This window comes from Spermophilus citellus (genome assembly GCF_964194105.1).
Source record: "Spermophilus citellus genome assembly, chromosome: 16".
Lineage (NCBI taxonomy): Eukaryota > Metazoa > Chordata > Mammalia > Rodentia > Sciuridae > Spermophilus > Spermophilus citellus.
In genome coordinates this window covers 53471955-53487284 of record NC_138196.1, presented here as the reverse complement: position 1 = coordinate 53487284, position 15330 = coordinate 53471955, and positions in this window count along the sequence as shown.

Sequence of the window (15330 nt, the reverse complement as noted above, 5' to 3'; positions counted from 1 at the left end):
TTTCAAATTGCAAACATTAAGTTTGAAAAAGTGTTTACAATTTCAAATTGTAAATTGTGAAGAGGAGAGAACAGAAGTGATGTAGGATGTGATGATTATGAAGGAGGATAAAAGAAAGTACAAATAAAAAATTAATGAATGAAAGAGAACAATAATGTTTGGCTGCTAACAAAATTAAAAAGAGAATTAAGGGAAACAGATAAGTGAGAGAATATATATATATATATATATATATATATATATATATATATATATATATAATTTTTTTTAAATGAAAGTAAAAAAATCAAAAATACTAATCCAATATCATAGTGTCCTCAAAACACTGGTCCATGAAAAATAACTACCTTCAATAAATGCTTAAAAAAATGTGAAAAAAGAAATAAATACATATAAGTGTTCAAGAATCATTCAGGTCACAATTAAACAGAAAAGAAAATAGAAAAAATAATCTCAATAGAAAGTTAAAGAATTGTTTCTGTTGAAATTCAAAAAATTCTCAGCTTCCCTTCTCAGGAATGTTAGGGTGGGGTAGGATGGTGTGTGATATCTGCTCCATCCTCGTGGTGGCTGCTAGAGTATGAGAGGAAATCCTGGAGGCAGGGTTTAGGCTTAGGTAGTCTCAAGGTTCTTTGCTAAATGGTAATTGGTCTGAAGATTTTAAATGAGCATACCTTCAGGGTCCAGCAGTTGCTGGTCTACACTGGGAGACTCTACCCTAGGGATCTCCCCTGAGCTCCACTCATGCAGTGGAGGAGCCAGTCTTTAGTTCCCTCCATCACCCAAAGACCCTGTGTTTCCTGGTCTCAGATTCAGTCTCCAAACTCAATCACTCCCACCTGAGCCTTTCAAATTCCTGGCTGGGTGTGTCTTTCCCAGCCGATCCTGCAGGCCATTAGACTCAAGGAGTGTGGGAGCCGGATGGGTTTCCATAACCTGTATTCCCTTTTGATTTCCTCCTGGTCATATGTCTTGTAGTGTAGGTTTCCCAGGCCTGTATTTCAGGCCCAGCTCAGATTTTCCGGGAATTGGGTCCCCCAGCTGCCAGCCTCCACGCTGCGGCTGCAAGACGGTTCCTTCCTCTGTCTTCTTGGGCAGCTGGGAGAGATGCAGCATCTTCCCCATGAGAATATTGTGCAGTATAGTCTAGCAGTTTTTCTTTTTTTTTTTTTTTTTAGAGAGAGAGAGAGAGAATTTTTTTAATATTTATTTTTTAGTTCTCGGCGGACACAACATCTTTGTTTGTATGTGGTGCTGAGGATTGAACCCAGGCCACACGCATGCCAGGCGAGCGTGCTACTGCTTGAGCCACATCCCCAGCCCCTCTAGCAGTTTTTCTATGTTCTCTGATCTCCCTGTACCCAGACACGTCATAGGCCTCCTAAAAATGTGGGTTCCTTTAATTCCCTTGTCCCTCCACTGTGCTCTTGGGAGTAGGGGAGACACAGTGGCACTGGGGATTTCTTCCTTATTATATACAACCTCCTCAGCTGCCTGATCTGCTTTGAATGTCCAGTATTAATTCCCAGTAAAGGCCTTTTTGTCTTTTTGGTTTTTTCACCACCTTTCTGAGAAGCTTCCCATCTGCTTTCATGCCATAGAGCAGCCCAGAAAGTGACCTCCTCTCTTCTGCCATCTTGAAAAACTTCATCTTATGTTTTAAAAAGCTTCCCAGGCTGGAAGTGCAACTCAGTGGTAGTGTGTTTGTGTAGCATGCTCAAGGCCCAGGGTTCAATCTCTACCACCACAAAATAAGTTTGCCATATTTTTACAATTTTCAGAATCCCTTAAGATATATTGATATCCTCCGTGTGCAGGAATAAGACCATCAGTGCACATAAAGATATACAAGTCCAGGGCTCAGTGGTAAAGTGCTTGCCTAGCACGTGTGAGGCACTGGGTTCGATCCTCAGCACCACATAAAAATAAATAAAATAAAGGTATTGTGTCCTAGGAGAGAATGTAGTATGGCTCAGTGGTAGAACACTTGCCTAGTAGGCATGATGCCCCAGGTGTGATCCGTAGCATCACAAAAAATAAATACATGAAAGAATAAATAAATATATTAAATCAACTTTTTTTTAAAAAGATATATGGGTCCAGAAAGTGCTGGAGCTTGGTCTGGGGCCTCATTACCAAAAGATGGGGTCATGGTGAACCCAAGCTTCCCTTCTAGAGGTAGTCATGATGAAAGCTCTGGAGCACAGTTACTAAAATGGATGAGGCAAAGATCATTGCTATTACATGAAAATTTTTTTGTTTTTAATATAATAGAACAGGCTACACTGTGAGATAGTAAGCTTTCCATCCTGGAGATGTTTAAGGCCAGAGCAATTATCACATGCTTGGGTGATCATGGAAGAAATTTCTACCATGGTGGGAGTTGGACCTGGAGAACCTCTAAGCAGCTTCCCATTCTTTTTTTTTTTTTTCAGTTGTTTATAGACCTTTATTTTATTTATTTATATGTGATGCTGAGAATCGAACCCAGTGCCTCACACATGCCAGGCAAGTGCACTACTTCTGAGCCACAGCCCCAACCCCCAACTCATTTATTCTTACAGTCTTTAAAGCAATATATTTTTTAGCATCTCCTATTGACTGGGCACTAAGTACTAAAGATAGAACAAATGATATGGGTCCAGTCTCCACCTCTGACCCATGAGGCACACATTCCAAGAGCAAAGACCATCAGTAAAAGAGTAAATAAATAAGAGAATTCAGAGAAATAAAAAGAGCTGAGTGTGCATTCCCTTAGCAGGAGAAACAGCTCTAAGGCAGGAGTCTGCTTGGTGGAGGAGCTGGGAAGCAGAAAAGCAACCCCCAGATCTGACCTGGAAGTGTTCCCATCTCCATATTTCAGTTTGTGGATTCACTGCAGAGGCCACATTGTCCCCATAGTAAGGGTAGGAGTGAGATCCAGCCAAATGACAGATATCACCACCCATTGTTCAACATGGGGGGCTGCGTTCCCCCTGTCTCTTACTCCTTAATCTATATACATCATATAAACAACCCAAGAGTTCAGCATATTTATAGACTGAAGTTACATAATCAGAGAAAACAATCATTTTTCCATGTAGTTTCACAAATCTGCAGTTTGGTTAAGACTCAGTCGAAGCAATTTGTACTGCTCCAAGCAGTATCAGCTCAACTAATAGAGAACTAGAGGATCTACTCCCAAGAAGGTGGACTCACGGCTGGCTGTCAGCCAGGACTTGGCAGGGCAAGGATCGGTGGCCTGTTTCTTTCCAGGTGCTTCTTCACAACATGGTCAAGGACCAGTCTCCCAAGAAGGAAGCAGTGGCTCTGTCCCCTTTCATGGCCTGCCCTCAAACACAACTCCTCTACCATACTCATCAAAGAGGTGGTCACACAGGCTCTCTGGTCCGGGTGGAGGGAACATAAGTGCCATCTTTTGATGGAGGAGCACCAAGGTCCTGGAAGAGCTGGTGGGACTGGAAATATTTTGCACCATTACTGGAAAATAAATCTGTCATGAAAAGTAAATCAGACCAACCTGTTACTGAAGCCATTGACCAAATCTACATTCAAGAAGTTGCCTGGTAAGTCTCGCTTGGAAAGGTGGCCTTATCATCATGGTTTTAAGTTTTTATGGTCAAGACTAAGTTTGTGGACACCACCAAACTGTCCAGTTGTGCAGACCTCAACAGGTTTGGCACAAATTCCTGCCACTACACACCCTCAGCTTCCTATCCTGCCATTCCTGATAGTCCAGGGTTGATACAGAGAATGGAGTCCCTGGCTGTTCCATTCCTCCAGCCTGACTTCTTCTGGTTTCTTTGCCACAAGTGACCATGCTAGAGCAAAGACTGCAAAGATGTATTCTCAAGTGAGACAGAACCAGATAAGAAGACTGTGTTCAATATTCCAATGAAGATGGTATTAAGGGAGGAGTGGCTATTTGGGGGGAGAGAGGTAGTGAAAGATATCTTGAAAGAAGAGTTTGCTCCAGAGAGATGGTAGGTGGGTGTGTTAGTTTTCTGTTATTGTAACAAAACACCTGAGATAATCAGCATAAGGAGAGGAAACATTTGGGCTGGGACTGTAACCCAGTGGTGGAGCGCTTGCTTGGCACATGTGAGACATTGGATTAGATAGATCCTAAGCACCACATAAAAATAAATAAATAAAATGAAGGTATCATGTCCATCTGCACTAAAAAATAGATAAAATTAAAGGTTTATTTTAGCTCACAGTTGGCCCATTACTTTTGTGCCAAAGCAGCACATCATGGTGGGAACACATGGCAAAGAAAGCCCCACCTCATGGCTAGAAGAAAAAGTGACAGACTGGTCACCTGGCCAGTTGCTGGAGGAGACACCGGCAGTGCTCAGCTCATGGAAAGAGATATGTATTGGTTTCTGATGCTTCATGGATTTTGAAAGGGTCATGTGGACAATAGAGAATGTGTGCCTTTCCACTGACCTTAGAATCTAAAGCTCCCCAAAGACATCTGCTGCTCCAGCCCCAGTGCCATTCAATCTCTCTCTTCCTGTATACCTGTTCCTGCAGCAGGACCCAAGGCCAGTGTCCCACAGTGTCCTTCAAGGTCACACCCCGATGACCTGAGATCTCCCACTAGGCTTCAACTCTAAAGATCCCACCACTTCCCAATAGCTTTTAACCACAGGACTTTGGGAACTTTCCAGATCCCAACTTTAGCAGTGGGAAACCGTTTCACTGCTGGAACATGGGGGGAGAGCAAGGGGACCCACAGAAAATGAGCCTGGAGGTGAGACATAATATTAATGCCCAAATGGTTTGGAATTAAAAATACAGATAAGAACCTTTGAAGGATTATGAGTAAGCGTGTGACATCATTTTTACATTTTAGAAACCTGACTGGTGGGTCCAGTGATGACCTTCTTTTTGTCAACCAAGATCCAAACACCACACAAGCCACGTGCAGCCAAACCAGGGCTTGATTGCTGCTGAAAGTGGCAGGAGCCCTGCACAGACCCACACCTCCACAGCTGGCAAATGTGGCCCAGGGCCTTGGGTCGTGCTACAGGAGCAGGTGTACAGGAAGAGAGGGATTGAACAGCACTGGGGCTGGAGCAGCAGATGTCTTCAGGGAGCTTTAGATTCTAAGGTCAGTGGAAAAGCACACATTCTTTATTGTCCACATGACCCTTTCAAAATCCCTGAAGCATCAGAAACCAATACACATCTCTTTCCATGAGCTGAGCACTGCCGGTGTCTCCTCCAGCAATGGGCCAGGTGGCCAGTCTGTGTTCTCAGCACAAAACGAAGTCTTTGACGTGGTTTGGGATCTTGCAGGATGGATAGCCACTGAATTATAAGGCAGTAGAATCAGCTGTGAGAGGACACTGGGAACAACTTCCCGGGAAAGAGCCACCTCTCCCGCCAACCCCTTAGGAGCACTCTGGGCATGTGCCACCAGCAGGATCCACCCTTTCTCCTAATAGGGCCCAGGTGTCCCTGTCACTTTGGCATATCAGTAAAGGCAAAGGGATTCTGCTGCCAAATGCAATTTTATGTGATTAAAAGAAAACTTATAGTTGAAGAGGCCAAGGCAAGAGGATTGCTTGAACCCGGGTGTTCAAGGTCTGCCTGGGCAACACAGTGAAGATACTTACTGTCTCAAAAATAAATAAATAAATAAATAAATGGAGTCCTACCATTTATTTGGTTTTTAAAATATTTCTTATCCTGCTAAAAAGTAATTCTCACTACTAATACTACTAAGTTTATTAATAAGGGCACAATACCTCATTACCTTTATAACCCCCAGGGCACAATGCCTTGCACGTTACATATGTTCAACAGATATTTGTATAGTAAATGGATCAGATGGATCCTTCTAAGTGATAATGAAAGTGTACTTAGAATGTAGCACTATAGACGCCGTGCCCCTAGCCAGTTGCCTTTCATAACAGTAATGACACTGACCGTCCTTGTGTGTCTGCACACAGCTGGTGAACCCCTAGCAGAAGCAAAGCCAACCACTTGCCTGTAGCTGGGTAGGAAATATCATGGAAGCTCTTGGGTTGGCAAATAAGAGCATTCTATTCCTCAAGGTGGTCAATGTCGACATCTTTGGGGTTTCAGGATAACACCGGAAATCAAGGAGCACAGCAAAGTGTTCACAGTGGGGTAGGGATGGGTGATGTTTCTTTTCTTCATTCTGATTGTAATTTCTAATTTTTTACTACAAAGAGTGTAGGATTCACCTAAGAAGCAAAGAAAAGAGCAGATGTGCTGGACTAAATCTTTTGTCAGATCACAGTAGGTAACAGTGATCCAGTGCCTCCTACAGACTGGGCAGTTCTGAGGCCTTTCTCGTGGATCAGCCTTCTGGCGCTAGGCGCCGTGGCATCCCCATTTTATAGGTAGGACTGCAGCAAGAGGGCGAAGTACTTGCACCAGGTCACAGAGGCATTTGCTGACCTTCAGAGTCTCAGCCTACCCTCCTGGAGCACAGAGCTGCCTGCCCCGGCCCCTGACTCGGCTCTTAGCTGAATTGTCCTAAGAACAGCCTCTGGGTTGGGCCCACTGAAGGAGCTTATTCTAGCTTGTCTTTGGGGCTCTGCCTCCTGTGGTGAGCCAGCAAATGTTTAGCAGAAGTTCCAAGGTTGTGAGAGCCCTAAATCGTTGTCACCCATCATTATGATCTGACAATACGGCCTTTGCCAGTTTCCATGGTGTAGACGCCCCACCACAGCCAACTTCAGACCACAGTGAAGCGCCTGAAGGTGGAGTTAGGATAAGGTGTGCAGTAGTCCACCATGACACAGTACTTTTGTCATATAGATATGATGTGAATAATTTCCCAAGCCTCAATCATGGAGTAAAATGAAGCAAAATAATTAGGAAGTGATAGGTTTTGAGTATTAATAAGTACGTTGGTTCTTAATATTATTTAATGATAAGTTTATATAATTTAATATTTAATGATAGCTGTCTTAAGTAACTGACCCTCAAGATTTCCCAGGCCATCTGAGACAGCTCCAGCACAGGACTGTGACAACCCCGGGCGCTCTGACTCATCTTCTCTCCAGGGAGCTGGGGGCAGCATGGGGCAGATTGATAAGCTTCTCCAATAATTCTCAAACACACCAAAGTTGGACCTGGCGAACCAGACCTTTGGCTTCCCTGCCTGCAGCCCAGATCTGAGACCCGTCAGCTCCCTTAGCCAACCTAGCAGCCAGCACTGAAGCCCAGACTGTGGAGGTGGAGGACTGCTGGTCTGGATTTTGCCAACTCCTGCCAACCTCTTGATGTTTGCTGTTTTGCTTTAGACTCTCCAAAGCACAGATGCAGATGCGGTCCCTTATGGGTTTCGTTTCCAGTCCTTCTGATACTACCAGCTTGCCTTAAAAGCTTAGGACATTAATGATAAAGGGGAACACACACACACACACACACACACACACACACACACACATTTTACAATTCATAACATTTATCAATTACTTGAATTGATTAGTTTGATTTTTGTATTTGACAGTCTATTAGTTAAGTGTCCCTGGAGCTTTCATCAAAGTGTTTTGGAGAAAGAAAAATGAGAGAGAAAAGGAAAAGACCCAGTTTTTGCCTATTGAAGAAGAAAAAAATAAGCTGGGTCTGGTGGCACATGCCTGTAATCCCAGTGACTTGGGAAGCTGAGGAAGGAGGATTACAAATTTGAGGCCAGCCTCAGCAACTGAAACAAGTTTCTGTCTCAAATTTAAAAAATAAAAAATAGGACTGGAGATGAAAGCATCTCTGAGTTCCATCTCCAGTACCAAAATAGTAGTAGTAATAATAACAAAATAAAATATAAAAATACAACATGCAAGATCGAGAAACTGTAAGAAAAAATATATGACCTAATATTGCTCTTCAGAGTTTCACCCACAGGTCTGGGTCTTCAATTTTGCAGCCAGTGGCTTCCTACAGCAGAAGCTGCGGAGAGCCCCACCAGGGGGTTACTCCAGCTAGTCTGACATGTTTTGCTCAGGACATCGCAGGGACAAACAGAGAGCTTGAATGACAGGAGGGGTGCAGCCCAGCAGAGCTTCTGGGAGGAGTGTGTGGGCCTTTCTGGAAGACTTCACTGTTTCTGTCTTCCAGCTCCCTGCACAGAGGGTGGGTATCTGGGCACCCCAGGATGTGTTGCCCGCACAGTTACTCCAGGGTTGCCAGTCCAATTCAAAAGGAAGGTGAGCCCTAGTCAGTGCGACCATGGATGTCCAGCAGCAGGTAGGAAAGCCCTTTCTCTTGGCTGGGTGTGTGGGCGTGGGTGTTCCCAGCAATGGAGGTACCTGTCTCCTGAGGCCTCAGCTAAGATTTACTCCAAACTTTGAGAGGACGAATGCTTAAGGAATAATGTGAGACTGCAGCTTCAGATAGTGAAGGGAACATCGTGTTGCATCTACCTGTAGGATGGAGAGTCAGAACAAAGCAGAATAATTAAGAGCCAATATTAATTGAGCACTTAGTGCTGGCTGAGCCTTGGGTTAAGAGCTTTAGGTGTGTTATCTATCCTCACAAGAGCCCTATCATGTAGGCACTATCATTATCTCCATTGAACAGATAAGGAATCTGAGGCTAAATAAGCCAATTAGCTTCCCAAAGGATAGAGCAGAGAATCAAGCCCAGGCCTATCACATACTAAAGCCTGGACCTTCATCTTTTATGTTCTAAAAAGCGATTGCTCTCTTCTTTTTTTTTTTTTTTTAAGAGAGAGAGAGAGAGAGAGAGAGAGAGAGAGAGTTTTTTTAATATTTATTTTTTAGTTTTCGACGGACACAACATCTTTGTTTGTATGTGGTGCTGAGGATCGAACCCGGGCCACACGCATGCCAGGCCAGCGTGCTACAACTTGAGCCACATCCCCAGCCCCTGCCTCTCTTCTTTTTCTTAAAGATTTACTTGCTGCTCCTCGGCATTCACTCATTGCAGTGACTCCCCTTTGGACAGAGTCAGAACCCTCAAGGCGTCCTTCACTGGTGGCTGCTGGCTGGAGGGAAGCCTGTGCTGGATCTGCGGTGGTTAAGTTAGAAGCTGCAGCAGGGCTATGTGGGGAGTGTTATGGGAATTGGCTAAGCTAGGGACACAGTCTCCACCCACTATGTAAATAGAAATGCAAAGCCCTCTCTCTCAGGATTAGCTAGGTTCTTTTCTTTGTAAATCCTTTCTAAACATTAATCTAATCTCCCAACACTCTGGCTAATTTCCAGTTAGCAGATGGGAAAATCATCACAAACAAGGCTGTAGTGACAGCGTTTGGCGCGTACTCTTGAAGAGGTGGGTGTCTAAAGACCGCTGGGATCCCAGAAGCAATGGACACTGCAGACATCCCAGTGGCTTCGTTCTCTAGGAGGCTGAGCCCCAGCTGAAGGATTCAGAGTCCAGGGCTCTTTGCACTCTTTCACGATGCTGGGTTTTGGCAGGCATCCACAGCCCCAGCCACCAGCAGACTTGTCTTTTGCCCCAAGAGGGAGATTAAACCCCAAGCAAACGTTAGCCAAGCACCTGCCACGTTCCAGAAACTATGCTGGCACCTGGGGAAAAGGGACGAGGTGAGGTAGGAGCAAGTGACCACAGGTGGCAAGGACAGGAGCAAAGGCAGGGCCACCCAATCTAGGACCATTGTGGGGAAGCCCTAGATTCCTTCCCAAGAGAGCTCTGCTCTTACTTTCCAGAATGTATGAAAGAAAACATTGGCCTAAAGTCTTGGATCGTGCCAGTGTCTACCAGTTGAGAACTGAAGATTTTCTGGGAACTAAAGGTAAATTTGGAATTTGCACCATTGCTCATGTTAGGTTGGCACTAGGCTGTTGGATCCATCACGAGGTTCTCTAGGGAGCACCACTTCCATAGATTGCAATGGAAATGCTACCACCTAGAACTGAGCAGCCCCAAGACCAATGCAGCCCCAAGTCAATGCTATTCTTCCTCTTCAAACAGAAAGACCAACTGCAGAAAATCTAACTGAAATCATTCATTCATTCAACAAGTGTTTCTTGAGCATCTACTGCCAGCCACAGGGTAAGGTGCTACGCATACAGCAGTGAACAAAGCAGTCATGGTCCCTGCCTTGGTGGAGCAAGGAGTCTGATAGATTTTGGATGGAAATACATCTTCAATGCCCAAAGGAAACCATCTATGGGAAAGAAGGAAAGTGAGTATCTATAAGCATCCATGTCCATCCTGGGGGTCTGGGTGCCAGTACTCCCAGCCTGGGGGGTCACTATACTCAGATATTGGCGGGCGCCCCCTGGAGGCAGAGGAGGGAACTCCTGAGCCAGAGTAGTGGGAGCTCTGCTTCCTTCACACCTGACCCCACAAAGGGCATGGAACAATTCCAGAGCCTTTCTGGGCACCCATCTAAGCACACATTGTGTCCCAGAGGCTTGAGAGCCAGCCTGGGGCTCAGGAGGATGTGGAGTTCCCCACAAGGCAGCGCCCAGCTGGAGTTCAGGTGGCCAAAGGGTCAGTTTGGGGAGGGAGCAGGGCCCTGGGTCTCCCCGCTATGGAGCACCAGCTGCTGCCAGGTGCGCCTGTGTCTGTGAACACAAGGGCTCTTTGTTCTCTCAACAGGTTGGTCCATTCCTGAAAACAGTGTGCTGAGGAGGTCTGAGGGAGGCTTTCCTCCTACAGTCCCCTGCAAAGGAGATTGTGGGACCAGTGGCGCTTTCTGTCATGGCCTTCTCTCTCACAAACCTCTTGTCATCTGTAACACACCTGCTTCTGGCTCAGAGGCTGTTACCCAGAGCCACAGACCTCCTGACTACAGGGCGGAGTGGGAGCAGCAAGCCCACCCAGCCGAGTCCTGCCCACAGGACAAAGTTGTCCAAAGGGGACACTATTCCACCCACTTAATGTAGAGGAGCCTTTGAAAAACCCCATTCATACCATAAAATTGTCTTATTTCAGATGAACACATGGCTCTTCCACACCCAAGAGGATAAGACTTTTCCTGAATCAAAAATTGATTAAAGGGACGGGGATAAGATTGGGCTCTATCCAAAAAGACCTGGGTTCAAATCCTGCTCTGCTACTTAACACCAATGTGACCTTCAGCAACTTAACTTCCTACCTTCTGGTCCATAAAAGAGAGGTGATAAAAATGCATCAGCATTCACAAGCTGTCTAAGAAGACTGAGGATAATGCACAGAAGTCTCACAGCACACAGCACACTCTCAATAAATAAGTGCCTATTTTTATTTTGCATTTTGTCATTGAAATCCACCTTCAGAGCATGATGCAAAACTGCCTTGCTCCTAGGTTTTTGTCTTGTGCCTGGCTGAATTAGACATCCCTTTCCAAAGTCTTGTAACACTGGATTCTTCTAAAATTAAAATTGGGGTTTGTGCCATCGGAAGGGATTGGCGGACAGGCTTGGCTCTGCTGTCTGCAGGTGAAACCCGTCCTCTCTCCTCAGACACGAGTGAATGACGGACCCCCACCCCAACCCCGGGCCACCCCTCCCTCGCTCTGTGCCATCCATGGCAGTTTTGTGTTGCCGTGTCACTGGCCTTCAGACGAAAAGGATCAGATACCCTGGTCATCCACCGTGGTTCCTGTGGCCACCAGCACACCTGTCCAACCTGGGACTGTGCTTGGAGGCTGGAACCAGAACCAGCGCTTCTTGCCAAGTTTCCTTCAGATCCTGCTGTGGGAGAAGGGCTGTCGATATTATCAAGACAGAGCTTCCCGTCAGCCTTCACCAGAAGGAAAATTACATTTCTAAGAGGAGAAAAGTCCATTAAGGGGATTGCAAACATGAAATGCTTTGCCCCTGCTGCTGAATCTTCACCCATCCCTGCTCCCCTGCACCCATCTGTCCATCCAGCCCTGCCTGCATTAAGGCGTCCCTCCCTGTGTGGAGCGCCTGTACAAGCATCCCTAACCCAAAAATCTGAAATGCGAAATTCTCCAAAACCTGACCTCGTATGACAAGTCACAGTCAAAATGAAGGTGCAATAAAAATGTTGTAGACAATTACCTTCAAGCTGGGTATAAATAAAACATAAGAGAATTTCATGTTTAGACCTGGGTCCCGCGCCCATGGTCTGCCCAGCAAATATTCCAAAATCCAAAGAAATTCAAAATGCACAACACTTCTGGTCTCAAGCATTTGGATAAGGATACTCCCGTAATACAGATGTCAGATACACGTGGCACAGTGATTAAAGAGGGAGAAGAGAGGGCCTCCTTTCAAGTAACTCGCAGACCATTCAGGGAGCCGAGCACAGAGGCCATCACAATGCAGGGTGACTGTGCGTGTGTGGGTGGGGGAGACGCCACACCAGCCGAGAGCAGGTGCCCCAGGCAGCACAGCCAGTGAGGTTCACGGGTGGCGGTGGTTCGTGTCTCTGTAAAGAGAGGAGGAGATAGGCAAGCCAGGAAAAAGGAACAGCACATGCCAGGCCTCAACACCAGAGGTCCCAGCAGATCCCAGGTTGAGGCTGGCAGCAGCCACAAGGGGAGGTCTGGGCTTAGGGCCTCTTCACATTGACCCCTTGTCCAACTGTGTGAGGCTTATGGATCCTTTTTTCAGAATAATGTTTTTAAATGCATAAGACAAAATACACAGGAGGAAAATGGTTATACTGAAAGATTGTTATCAAAATATTTTTAAAACAGTAATGAATGCTTCCCCCGCCCTCCACTCCAGTACTGGGGATTGAACCCAGGGGCATGCTACTCCTGAGCTACATCCCTAACCCTTCTGATTTTTTATTTTGAGACAGGGTCTTGCTAAATTGCCCAGGCTGGCCTCAAACTTGAGATCCTCTTGCTTCAGCCTCCCAAGTGTTACAGGTGTGTGATACCGTACCAGGATAATGAATGTCTTCCTTACTAACACTTAAATGACAATATGGAGCTAAGTCTCCAAGTACTATAATTTTTTAGTGGTGATAAGTGTAAATATTTTAAGATATATGCAACAACTCCCATTTAATATGAAAATATTTGTAGTGTCCATTGGTGCCAAACTACCCATACTACTACACCACATGGCTCACTGCTCACATACATAATTAAAGGAATTCTAAATTTCAATTCAAAATCAGTAGAAAGTGTAAGTGTTTCCCCATTTCCCATTTCCCATCCCCTTTCTTGGAGTTCCTAAATAAATGTCTAGCCCTTGCTGGCTTTGGTCCTCTGCCCTGCCTCCTCCAATCTCTCTCTCCCTCTCTCCACAACCCAAAACCAGATCAGTGAGGATCATTGACCTTCTCTAATAAAATGTGAGCTTCCTGTGGTTGGGATTGTGTCTCTCCTTTCACCTCATCTCCAGAGCCTCCAAAATAAATCTCAGCACCTTCGGTGCTCTGTAAATGTTTGTTGACTCAATGAGTCTTACTACACTAAGGATTTTAGGCTTTGGAAAGGGGTTTGGAGGTGGGAAGTTGGAGAGCTTTCAGAGTTTGTGTGATAACGGTATGGTTCCTTTTATCCATTCATTCAGTCGATCATTACCAAGAACTTACTAGATGAAAGGCATTGCAGACGATCTCACAAAGATGATCAGATATGAGGCTGGGGTTGTGGCTCAGTGGTAGAGCACTTGCCTAGCACATTGGGGGCACTGGGTTCAATCCTTAGCACCACATATAAATAAATAAAGTTATTATGTCTATCTACTGCTAAAATCATATATATATATATATATATATATATATATATATATATATATATATATATAAAGATGGACAGATATGGACAGATATGATCTCCTTGAGTTTGGTGTATAGCCCACAAGTTACACTTCTAGTTAATTTAATATATGTGTAATAAGAGCTGTGAATATTCTAGACAGTGGGATGTGACCTTTTTTTTAAAGACAGTAAAACAATCTTATAGGGAAAGACAAGACATCCACTGAATACCTAATACACAAAATGTCATATTACTGAAGATGGTGGATGGCTTAGGCCAGGGCAGATTAGAGGAGACATATCAAAGGGAAGAGAGAGCCAGCTATGGAAAAGGAAGAAATATATTGACTTGGAGAGAGAGAAGAAATCTCATAGAGCAAGTAGCATTTGGGTTCAGCCCAGGAAGTTGGCAGGATTTGAATAAAATTATTTTTGAATGGTTTATGTCTTGCCAGTAGAGAATGATCCCAGTTGAGAATTCTTTGCCTTACCCTTTGATTTTTCCTTGTTAAAGGTCCAGCTCAAACTGTCCAGCACTGTGTGTAAGTCTTCCTTACCTGAATTTAATCTCACACGTCTTCAGTGTTTGATTAGACTGGGAAAGCAATCATGGCCCATTGCATAATTCTAAATTTAGTTTTGCAAGGGTGGCAATGTGAACCTTTCAAACACTTCCATCATCCTTGAAATAAAGAAAAGGTAAATATATTTTATTTCACTTGAGGAACTCATGCAACAACTAATTGAATCCTTGATAACAATGGAGAAAAATCGATTTTTCTATAGGAGGAGGAAGAAGAGGAGGAGAAGAAAAATTTCTTGGCACATTTTAATGCTTGCTGTAGAAAAAAATAAAAGTGCTTTCAAAGAAATAAGTAAAAGATATTTAGGAACCAGGAACTTAATTTAAGGTCAAAGTGATATTACCAAAATGAGATAAAGTGTTAATGTGTCAGTAATTTGAAGGTCAAAAGAACCAGAGAAGAATGGTCTTTGAATTACAAGTGTATGTATGAGAGAAGTGTTTCTTAAACAGGAACTTACAGGGAAATAATTTTTTAATCCTTTCAGAATATGCTAGGAATCCCAGTGTGAGAAAACACTGACTCAAGAAATTTAAAGTTTTGGGCCAGGGTTGTGGCACAGTGGTAGAGCTGCTTGCCTAGCATGCATGAGGCACTGGATTCGATCCCTTGCACCACATAAAAATAAAAACAAATAAAATAAAGGTATTATGTCCACCAACAACTAAAAAAAATTTTTAAAAAATTTAAAATTTTTAATGAAAATATCAAGTGTAAATTACCACTGTAACTTCTTTTTACAATTGCTACTTTAAAAAGAATTATTGCTAAGATAAAAATATAAAATTAAAACCTTGCAGATGTCTAGACATCTCTGATTCTCAGTATGAGGAGCTTCGTGTTTTAGAAAAATGAAAATTAAAAAGGATTTCTAGTTGCCTGAGAAACAGTAGTTGCTGTCATCCGTAATTATGTGACATATTGAAAAAAATATTTTAATTATATGCGGCTAAACCTTATGGTAGAGAAAAATAATAAAGTATTCTATTTTTACTTTTAATTTATTGTTTATATCTCACTTAACCTACTCCTCGAAGGAATCTGAAGTTGGCCAAGACAATTATAAACTCTGCAAAACATTGTTGCAAGAATTTTTTGGTTTGAT